The sequence below is a fragment of the Ochotona curzoniae genome, unplaced genomic scaffold (genome assembly GCF_017591425.1).
Source record: "Ochotona curzoniae isolate NIBS_2020 unplaced genomic scaffold, NIBS_Ocur_1.0 contig_883, whole genome shotgun sequence".
Lineage (NCBI taxonomy): Eukaryota > Metazoa > Chordata > Mammalia > Lagomorpha > Ochotonidae > Ochotona > Ochotona curzoniae.
Genome location: NW_024466599.1, coordinates 26,273,712 through 26,285,735, shown reverse-complemented (window position 1 = coordinate 26,285,735; position 12,024 = coordinate 26,273,712).

Below are 12,024 nucleotides of genomic sequence, written 5' to 3'. Positions count from 1 at the left end.
ATGTGGGAGACCTGGAGAGGCTTCTGGCTTCGGATCAATGCATCTCTGGCCATTGCAGTCACTTGGGGAGTGAATCAGCAGATGGAAGATCATCCTCTTTGTCTCTCCTTCTCTCTGTAGATCTGACTTTCCAATAAAAACAGATAAATCTTTTTTAAAAAAAAAGTGAGACATTAAAGGCAATTTTAAAAAGACTAAGCCATATCCATGTGTTATGTAACATGTAATGCTTTCATTACTTTAAAACAATTCTATCATTAAATATTTACAAAATGGCTGTTTTACTGCTCAGCGCAATAAATAATAACAGACATAATCTGCAAGCTATTTTGGTTTTCAGTCATACTTACTAATGTAAAGAGCCCTGGGACCAAAACACTTGTGGAACACTGTGTTAAATTTATTTTGTACAGGAAAGAAATTCAAGAAGCCACTGATTCTAATTGTAGGTACACACTAGGATTATCTGGAAAGTTCTTTTTTTTTGAAACCGGTGCTGCCTGGGTTCACTGTTCAGATGTTCTGCTGTGTGCTCGCTGCCTGAAAGCTCTCAGGTAATTCTGAAATGCAGCCAAGCTGAGAAGCACTGCAAATAGACCAAGTGCTTTGAGAAATACATTAGCAAAATCCATTCAAACATGTTCCTCAACTTCTGACAGTGGTACATCCCAATAGATGCAAAATAAAGAAGACATCTGATGAACTGAACATCGGAGCTTAGCAGCACAGTCCACTGTGGAGTGTTGGGTGTTCATCCTGGTGATGGGTGGGTGGGGCGGTCTGGGAACTTCACTGGAGGCTGCTGCCCAGAAGCACGAGGCAATATCGCAGCACATCCACGAAAGGTTCAAAGCCCGAACATCAGAGTTCCATTTCTAGGGAGTGCCTATCACTTTCACACCACTGTCAAGTCCAAAATTTTATAAGCAGAACCATTTTAAATCAGGGACCGTTTGTCATCAGATTCATGATAACACTATCATTAATGATAAGTGGTTGTTTCATAGGGCCCTGAGAGTAACAAAGAAAGCCTGGGAAGATGGATCAATCTTAACCCAATTAGGAAGTAGACAGCTGCAATCCTAAACCCCAACTGGGCCTCCCTCTGCTTGTTTCGCCCTTTGCATGGCTCTCAAACTGAAGTCACTGGCCTTTGTTGCTTTATTAGTCATAGAGAAATAAAGAGCCGCACAGGTTATACCTGCCCAAATCTGTCCATCCTGATTTCTGTAATGGATTGGAAAATTAAAATATGTACTCCTGTAATGCAGAGTCAGGAGTTTTTTTTTTGTTGTTGTGTTGCTGCTTTTTTTTTTTTTTTTGGCTGTTCTTTAGAAACCTCAGGAATCCAGGTTTCCTGTAAATTTTCCCAACTCCTGTCACTAGATCAGGGGTCAGGTCAAGGAGGCCATAAATGTTAGGGGGAAAAAAAGTCCTGTGATTTTCTGGCTCTCTCCTCCCAGGGCTTTAGAAGAATGTTCTTTCTCTTCTCCTGAATGGAGAAAATTATTCCCACAGACTTTTATTCCTTTCATCAACACTAATCTTTTCACTTTCCTACATTTTTCAAGTGTTTTTTTTTTTAATCAATTTCTCTTAGAGGGCTCTGAAGATCCTTAAGTGTTGGAGATTTAAAGAAATGAAAGTCTATTTAGGAATTCCAGTGCCCTCAGGAAGATAGAATCAGAGACAAGAGCCACAAGGAAGCTTGGCTCTTTCCGGTTCACAGAATTCGGAGATGCTCAGTATTAAACCTGATATCAAGCTGTGCTCAATGGCTGTTTGGGATATGTTGGCATATTTGTGGGTGCACACAAGTTGAGTTTACAATTCAAAAAATTCCACCTATGCTAAATATTTCGGTGAATCCCGTGGGATCAAATGAAGTGACAAAACACCAGTTTCTACCATATTAATAATAGCACATGGAATCTAAGAAGCTAGTAATTCAAAAATTTGTTTCCATTTAGTTAGTAGCTAGATGTTTGTAGCTATAAATTAAAAAATATGATCAGAGACACTAGGTGTACCAATAATACTCTTCTAAAGCTCTTCCAATCCTATGACTCGGCATGATCCGAGATGTTGTTATTCTTACTGTTAGTAATAGAAAAGTTAAGTCATGGAGACTGCACCAGTTCAGAGCCACAGAGGCTGATTCAACTGCAGCCCAAGTCGTTTTTTTTTTTAATTAAAAAAATTATTCATTTTTACCAGAAAGGCAGATACACAGAGGGAAGGAGACGCACAGAGAAAGATCTTCCATCTACTGGTTCACTCCCCAAGTGGTCGTAATGGCCTGACCTGAGCTGATACAAAGCCAGGAGCCAGGAGCCTCTTCCAGGTCTCCCACACGGGTGCAGGGTCCCCAGGCTTTGGGCTATCCTTGAGTACTTTCCCAGGCCACAAGCAGGGAGCTGGATGGGAAGAGAAGCAGCTGGGATAGGAAGTGGCGCCCATATGGGATCCAGACTCGCACAAGGCGAGGACTTTAGCCACTAGGCTACTACGCTGGGCCCAGCCCGAGTTCTTTCAATTTGACCTTGTCTTAGTCTGTTTTCCATTGCTATCACAAGAAACCTGGGAAATTTGAGGAAAGAACATTGACTTAATCATGGTTTTGGAGTGTGGTGCTGGGTTCCCTGAGAACCCACTTGGCTGCATCCCATCATGGCAGATGACTTCAGGGTGAGAGTCCTTGCATAAGGGAGAGGTCACATGGTAAGACAGGAAGTTAGAGCTTAGTCAGAGGCTGTCTGGCACTTTTCTAACAACCTTTCCCCCAAAACTAAAGTCACAAGGTAACTATGTTAATGTCTTCCCTGGGGAGCTGCCCATGACCTTTATCACCTTCCCTTGGGCTCTACTTTTTCAAGGTTCTTCCACCACATTTTACAATCTTACACATGTTTACCTTTTTGAAAGGCTGAAAAGTTGCAGAGAGAGAGAGAGATACAGAGAATGACAGATATCCTCTCACATCACCACACTGGGGACCAATGCATGAGTTCCTGGGCACAAACTACATCCAAACCATAGCAACCCTAAAAGCATTTTCAGTTTCAAAGGAGAAAACCTAAGTAGCCATTAGCATCTGATCTTGAGTGTGGGTGCTGTGTACTGCGCACAGACACCACTTGGATGCCCACATACCACACCCCAGCTCTACTTGCAGTGCCAGCTTCCTGCAGATATGCAACAGGTGTTGGCCCCACTTGAATTTGAGGCTGTACGCTGAGCGAGGCATTCAGAGAGTGAACATGCAAATAAAGGATTTCTCTTTTTCTCTCTCTCCCCACTCCCTTCACCTTAATCAATCAATTACAAACATTTTTAGGGCCCAGCGCAGTGGCGCAGTGGTTAAGGTCCTCGCCTTGCACACCTGGGATCCCATATGGGCGCCGGTTCTAATCCCGGCAGCCCTGCTTCCCTTCCAGCTCCCTGCCTGTGGCCTGGGAAAGCAGTCGAGGACGGCCCGAAGCCTTTCCAATAAAACAAAATAAATCTTTAAAAAAAACAAAAGTAAGTCTTAAAAAAAAAAGAAAGAAGCATTTTTAAAAAACAAAAAAACTAAATTAGTATGATGAGGTAAGCTTTCATGGAAAGCAAAAACAGATACCTTTGAAGTTCTTGTAATGCTCATTTTTATATTGTGTTTTTCCCTTAGTCAATGTTTACCACAGCTAGTTGCAGGGAAAAACAGAATCCCTTTTCAGAAAAATGAAATACCAAAATGCAAATGAAATATTCTACACTTGACTGACACATTCAGTTGTTACTTGCTTTGAGGTCATTGTAGGCTTGGTAAGGTATTACACACTCACTTGATCTGTTTTTTCATAGTGTAAAGTTGTGAGATCTTTTCGTCAGGTGACACAGAAAGAAATCAGACTGAAGTAAGAATGTACTCTTTTCTCTTAGTCTTATAATCTTGGAGCAATATTAAGGGTGATTATTAATTCTACTTTTTTTATGAAAGAATAATCACTCTAAGAGTAGTTTTCAAGATATACCCAAATAAAAGTCCTTGTTTTTAAAGATTCAAGTTAGGTCTAGCATCTAAAATGAAAGAGGAAGAAAACCTTTAGGTCACAGGGCACAAAAATAGAACATTAAGAAAATAAATAGAGGTGACACAAATTCACGGAAAATAGCAATAGTCGTTTTAAAAGTTGGTTATGCCAGTTATAGCTACTAATAATTAATAATAGAATATTGTAACTATGTCACACATTAACTTCTGCCTTTAGACCCCATATGTTGCTATCTATAGCTTTATTTTTGCTTACATTCAGGATGGGTTTATCCTGTTGGTCTTATTTACACATCCGAAAATACCAGCAAAGTATTTAGGGTGTTTCAGTAATACCAAGGCAACTCACATTGTGGTCATAAAAAAAAAATCCCTCAAGACTAGTTTATAGATTCTCCTGCTGTTTGGACTGTAATAAATTAGTGCACCCATCTTTGATTTTAATTTTGTAAATCATTTCAACAAAGCTCCACAACAGCAAGAAAACAACTAAAATTCCCTAGAAATGAAGTTTTAATTTCAACATGCAATTTTAGTACAATTAATCCTCTTTTGTTACTGGTCAACCCTCCATCTTTCATGGTTCCCAGTAGTCACATATCGTTTATGGGGAACACTAAGGTTTAAACTTGAAATCTACGACAAAGCAAAAGAAACTAATCAACCCCCTTTTATAATACATATGTCTTGATCTCTAAGAAAATCCTTCCAACAAGAGCTAGGGTTATTGTACAACTTAGAAAGAAGCAAACTAATAATTTAGAAAGGGGACCGGATGGAAACATTTTTTAAAAAGATTTATTTATTTTTATTGGAAAGGCAGATCAGGATTTATGGAGAGAGAAAGAGAGAATGAGAGGGAGGGAGAAAGAAAGATATTCTACCTGCTGGCTCACTCTCCGAATGGCTGTAACAGCAGAGCTGAGTTGATCCTCGGCTGGGAGTCAAGAGCTTCTTCCAGGTTTCCAATGTGGGTGCAGTGTCCCAAGGCTTTGAGCCATCCTCTACTGCTTTCCCAGGCCACAAACAGAGAGCTGGATGGGAGCAGCTGGGACATGAACCGACACCCACATGGGATCCTAGTGTTGTAACATGAGGATTTAGCCATTAAGCCAATGTGTTAGGCCACAGGTAGGAATTTCATACGCAAAATGGAGCAGCTGTAAAAGAACTAGGCATTTTCATTCCACTCTAAGGTAAAATTGTTTCAGCTTTACTCTTAGAGAAAATGCCCAGGAATCAGGAAACAAGGTTGGCTCAAACATGACACTCAGGACTAAGCCATAAATATATATGGGATGTATTAAAAGTTGCTATCTGGGATGTTTAGAGACTGAAAATAGGAGAATGTGGTATAGTGGATTAACAGTAGTCTTATTACATATATCACAGTCTGCCATAATTACACATTTATCTTTACTAACTTATGCAGTGTGTTATAAAACACTTATTTTGTAATATACATACATGTTTAGCTATATATATATCTATATATAGTCATGTGGCATGTAATGGAGGAGTTAGTGTTGAGAAATATTAGGTGATTTCATCATTGTGTGATCATAGAGTGTACTTACACAAACCTAGATGGTATTGTCTACTACAAATGTACACTATATGGGGGGTGTGTGTGTGCGTGCACGTGTGTGTGTGTGTGTGTGTGTGTGTGTGTGTGAAGTATAACCTATAGCTGCTGGGGACATGGAAAGCTAACAATACAAAACTAAACGAAGCATAAGAGAACATGATGTAATTGACAAAATAAACACCAGTTGCAGGAAGCTGGCATAACAGGTCATGTTGTTTAGCTGTAAACTATTTCTTAAGTAGAAGGAGTACGTTCTAAAATAACGATAGAGTAAAAGCCTAAACCAGCAATGTAGGCACTTCTTATCATTACCAACTATGTTCTGTATATGGTATGCTTTTATTTTTAATTAATTCATTTCATTTTATTTGAAATGCAGAAAGAGCTCTTCCCTCTGCTGCTTCACTCCCTAGACACCGCAGCAGCTGGGAAGGTCAGCCTGAAGCCAGAAGCTCACAACCCAGGCCAGGATTCCCACACAGGTGGCAGAGATCAAACTACTTCAGCCTGCTGCTTCTCAAAGTGCATATTCACAAGAAACTTGAACAAAGATAAATGCATAGAAGAAGTAATGAGGTCAGGTATTGGTGCTGTGGCATAGTATATTAAGCTTCTGCCTTTGGCACTGGCATCTCACACCGGTACTGGTTCTATTCTCCGCTGCTCAACTTCTGATCCAGTTTCTCTGGCATATGGCATGGGAAAGCAGTGGATGAGAGCTGAAGTTTTTTGGCCCCTGCACTCATGTGGGAGACATGGAGGAAGCTAGGATGTGGGCGCCTTAAACACACAATTAGCTAGCTACACCACTGCACCAACCCCACACCACCCTCCCCACCCATCCCCTCTTTAGCAGTTTTTTAAATTTCATGGACAAGGAATTGTTTGACCTACAGCCCTATCAAATACCTGAAAAGTCACAAATGCCTTTCAAAACTAAATCAACACCTCAAAGAATCTAAAGTCTCAAGGGGTATCTAGAGGAAACAGACAAGCTAAATTAAAAACTAATCAGCCTTCAGCTAAATTATCCCTCATCGCTTAAAAAATGACTTATTTAAAGTTATCTAGTCAGAAGTCTTTCTGGAGATACTTGAGATTTTAAATGTGAGGCGTCACAATGAGAGTATATATTATAGTAAAATGCTTGGCATTATAGTGTAAATATAAAGTGTATATATGTATGGTGTAAAGGTAAAGCCAACATAAAATTACTAAGTGACATTTACATATTTTACTTTTACTTTTTATATTATTTGAGAGGCAGACAGCTTGCATCTGCTGCTTCACTTCCTAAATCATTGCAACAGCAAGCACTGGGCCAGTCTAAAGATGGCAGCTGAGAATTGCATCCGGGTCTCCTAGGTGGATGGTCGGGACCCAGTGACTTTAGCCAACACCACGGCTTCCCAGCAACCACCTTAGCTGAGGAGGCTGGAACTGGTAGAAGAGAGATCTGAATCAAATCAAATCAAATCAAATCAAACACTCCAGTGTGAGATGCGGGCATCTTATCCAGGATGCTATACGGTACGCCAAATAGCTATGCTCCACTTAATGGGTTTGTATCTGGCACTGGAACACTTAAATTTGATGGCATAGAAAACTCTGGCTTCTTGCTACTCGAAAACCTGTGCTGGAAACACATGTTCAATTGAGGAAGTAAAAACAGATCTCATTTCAAGGTCATAGGGATTCCTGTTCCTTTTCAGCTTTTTGTTACTTTGAATTTCTTTCCATGGACTGTGTAGCAACATTGTATTTCTTCCCCTCCATATTGCAAAAGCATAGGAAAAGCTTCAGAGATATAAAAATGGGGATATAACATGAGAAATAATAGTATTCTATAATAATTCAATGACATTTATTGTGCATTCTTTAATGTGCCATGCATTTTTTTTAAGGAGTGTCTTCCATACAGTATCTCTTTTAATTCTTGTAACAACTCACAGGGTCCTATCATCCCAGTTAACCAACGATGAAGTGACTGAAGTGCACAGATCAACCTAAATGGTCACACAGCCTGTTAAGCAGAAGAACTGTGAGGCATACCAAGGCAGACTACGTTACACACATAGTGCATTTTCTGGCTTTTTTTTTTTTCTTTTAACAACAACCCTATGCGGTAGGTAATTGTATCTTCTACTTGAAATAGAAGAAAATTGATTCAGGGTGAGATCCAGTAGAAATGGAGTCTGTTTTCCAAGGGCCATCCCAGCCCTTCCCTTCCAATGGGCTCCCCTGGGCAGGTGCAGTGTCCGCCCATGAAAGGAGAGCAACTCCCCTGCTTTGGTTTGTGCTGATAGAATAATGAATTTCGATAATGGATCCCTATTCAAGTCTGTAGTAACTTAGTTCTGTTTTTTTAGTTGGCTTTTAAAATATAAACAGTTTACAGAACTTCAAAACAATACTCAACTAAATGAAATCCAGAACAGAAGAAATACCCCATTAACCGAAAGGAATTGAATGTTAATTCTATTTTAACATTTGTGGCCATGTTTATCATTGCCTCCTCTTTCCTGGAGAAAACTCACTGTGCAATAGCAAAGATAAACATGAATTACTGAGGGTGGCCACATTTTAAAATTGCAAATTATCAGAATATTCACTTTGAAGGACACCAGGCCAGCACAATAGTTCAACTGCCTAATTCTCCACCTGCTGGCTCTTGTCCTGGCTACCCCACTTCTGATCCAGCTCCCTGCTAACATCCCTGGGAAAGCAGTGGAAGATGGCCCAGTGTCATTCTCCCACATGGGAGAACAGAAGAAACCATTAACTCCTTGCTGTGGTTTGGCTCAGCTCCAGCCATTGTGGCCACTTGCGGACTGAACCAGCATATAGAAGATCTTTTTCTCTGTCTCTCCTTCTCTCTGTAAATCTGCCTTTCCAATAAAAATAAATATATTAAAAAGGGGGGGCATCATAGGAAATCCCAGGGGAAGCATATTTAGTAATCTCTCTTTATTTATACCAAATTTCAAGCACCTGTCTGAATCTCATCCAGCCTGTTGTTAATATGCCTGGAAGACATTATATACTATATCCCTGAGGAAGACCCAAATGGAATTCCAGGCTCCTGGTTTCACCCTGGCCATCCCAGCCACTGTGGTCATTTGGGAAATGAACCAGTGGATGGTGAACAGATCTGTTTCTCTCTCTGCCTTTGTGGCCAGGGAAAGCAGTTGAGGACGGCCCAAGGCTTTGGGACCCTGCACCCGCGTGGGAGACCCAGAAGAGTCTCCTGGCTTCGGATCGGCATAGTATCGGCCGTTGCGCTCACTTGGGGAGTGAATCATCGGACGGAAGATCTTCCTCTCTGTCTCTCCTCTCTGTATATCCGCCTTTCCAATAAAAAAAATAATAAAAATAAATCTTTAAAAAAATAAACAAAAGGATAGAGCTTTGTAGAACAATGATAGAGGTTCACATACAAAAACATAAAGGCACTATGGCTATTATTAACAGCCTTCCTATCCAAGCTGGAGAATATGGACCTGGTATGGTAGCTAGCAGGGGACTACTGAAAGGCTATCATGTGGTATTTTAGGATTAGTATGCTAATTAACATAGAGAGAACATACTGGAAAAATTCACCAACTCTCATAAACTGAGCACTTGTACTCAGCGATGAGTAAACAAAAATGATACTGCTGTCAGTTCAGTAGGGGAGGGGCCCACAGAAGCCCACGAGTGTTCCAGTATGTCAAGAGGTGATCCTTTTTCTTGGAGACCATTAAATTCAAGACAAGGCTTGCAAATGAAAACATAGATGATGCCCGTAAGACTGATACCATTGTGTACCACGTTAATCCTCCACCTGCAATATCCCCACATCCTTTACGGGTGTCAGTTTGAGTCCTGCCACTTCCAATCCAGCTCCCTGCTAATGTGCCTGGGAAAGCAGTAGAGAATGGTTCAAGTTCTTGGGCACCTACACCCAAGTGACAGACCCATTAGAAGCTCCTGGCTCCCAGCTTCAGACAAGCCCAGCTCTGGTCATTGTGGCCATTTGGTGAGCGAACCAGTGGATGAAAGAGCTCTCCTTCTCCAATTTTGCTTCTCAAGCAAAAATAAATCTTTTTTAAAAAGAGATGATTATAAGCTACTGTTTCCAAAATACTTCCTGCTTTGATCAATCAGCTTATATTTGTCATTGTTTTAAAAAAGATTTATTAGAAAGGCAGATATACAGAGAGGAGAGACAGAGAGGAAGATCTTCCATCCGATGATTCACTCCCCAAGTGAGCGCAACGGGCCGATACTATGCCGATCCAAAGCCAGGAGCCTCTTCCTGGTCTCCCACGCGGGTGCAGGTTCCCAAAGCTTTGGGCCATCCTCGACTGCTTTCCCAGGCCACAGGCAGGGAGCTGGAAGGGAAGCGGGGCTGCTGGGATTAGAACCGGCGCCCATATGGGATCCTGGGCGTGCAAGGCGAGGACCTTTAACCACTTGCGCCACTTGCGCCACCGCGCCGGGCCCTGTCATTGTTTTAAAAAAGATTTATTAGAAAGGCAGATATACAGAGAGGAGGAGAGACAGGGGAAGATCTTCCATTTGTTGATTCACTTCCCAAGCGGCCACACTGTCTGGAGCTGAGCCAATCTGAAGCCAGGAGCCAGGAGCTCTTCCAGGTCTCTCACGCTGGTTAAGGATCCCAAGGCTTTAGGCCATCCTCGAGTGCTCTCCCAGGCCCCAGGCATGGAGCTGGATGCGAAGTGGGGATGCCAGCATTAGAACCGGTGCCCATATAGGATCCTGGAGAGTTCATGGGGAGTACTTCGGTTGCTATGCTATGGCTAGAGCTGGACTGATCCAAAGCCAGGAGCTAGGAGCTTCCTCTGGGTCTCCCACACGTGTGCAGGGTAGGGTCCTAAGGCTTTGGCCCATCCTCCTCTGCTTCCCCAGGCCACAAGCAGACAGCTGGATGGAAAGTGGAGCAGCAAGGACAGAACTGGTGCCCATATGGGATGCTGGCACTGCAGGCGAAAAATTACATTGTTTGCCACCCTTTCAGTTCCTAAACATATCTTTTCATTCTGCTTGTCCATACATTTTTTTCAAAGTGTCAATCCTCAGAAATGCAAGTAAACATTTAAAACTCTGTAGAATAGATATGCAAGCCGTAAAACAGTGGTTTGACTTGTTAGGGAAAGCTCCTTCTAGGATGAGTAATTTCTGCTTCTTTTTTACAGCAGAAAGTAGAAGTCAACAGTGAGAGGGCGATGACAAGGACCTAGGAATTTCACTGAGAAAGGATATTTGGGCAAGACTAGACGTCTACATTTCCTTTTCAAAGTCCTATTTATTATTTGTTTGAAAGTCACAGAAAGAGACAAACACAGAGAGAACTTCCATCTGTTGATTCACTCCCCCAGTTGCCACAACAGCTGGACCTGGTCTTCCACGTGGGTGGTGGCAGCCCAACTTCCTACAGCCATTATCTATCTGCTCCTTTACTGGGCACTCATTTGCCAGAAGCCGCAATAGGATAGGGAGCCCAGGCACACATCAGGCACTCTGAAATAGGACGTGGGGAATAAGTAAAACAAACAAACAAACAAACAAAAAGGCAGAATAAAAACTTCAAGTAGGATACAATTAGATTGATGCTGGATGGAAGACATTCAGCAGTTTCCAGTTCCCGGAGAAAGGGTCAGGAATGTCTTTAAAACTGCAAATCATGGCTGGGGGTAGATCAGGGTTACTCACAATTTTACTTGCCTCATGGTTAGCACGCACTTTTAAAGTTCTGTTTTCAACCTTAAATCCAGGAGATGGAAAGATTGATTATTAGGTATCAAATGCAGAGATCCACTCAAGGTTTTTTTTTTTTTTTTTCCTTCTGTCGCCAAAAGCAGCCCGGGGAACTTCCGCAGGCAGGTGGGGATGGGGGGATCAGGGTTTATTCCTTTTCCACCAGGACTTTCGGGACAACACGTCGTCCAACTGCAGGGTTTTCTCCGCACTCTCCCACGGACCCCGGCGGTCTTGACTACGCTTAACCTCGGTGACAGGCGTCACGCTGGAGGAACCAAGAGGAGACACACAGGGAGGGTCGCCACCCGAGCTTACTGGCTGTCGGGGAAGGGTTTTGGGGGGTGCCAGTCGCGGTGCGAAACGCGCGGGGCTGAGGAGCCCGGGGCCAGCGTGGGGGGACCAGGCGGGAGGGATGTGAGTAGGACTGAGACCCGCGTGGCCCCCTGCTCCGGCCACCTCGCAAGCCGGCCTTTCAACTTGTCACTTCTCAGCCCTGGCGGTCGCCGCACCCCCGCAGAGCCGACCGCGAGAGGACAAGGCGGGCATCCCGGATCGACGGTGCTAGTAGACAGAGCTGCCGCGAAGTAGACTGCTCCCTCGAGCCGCTTCCCCGCACCCGCCGCGCCGCGCCGACCTAGAG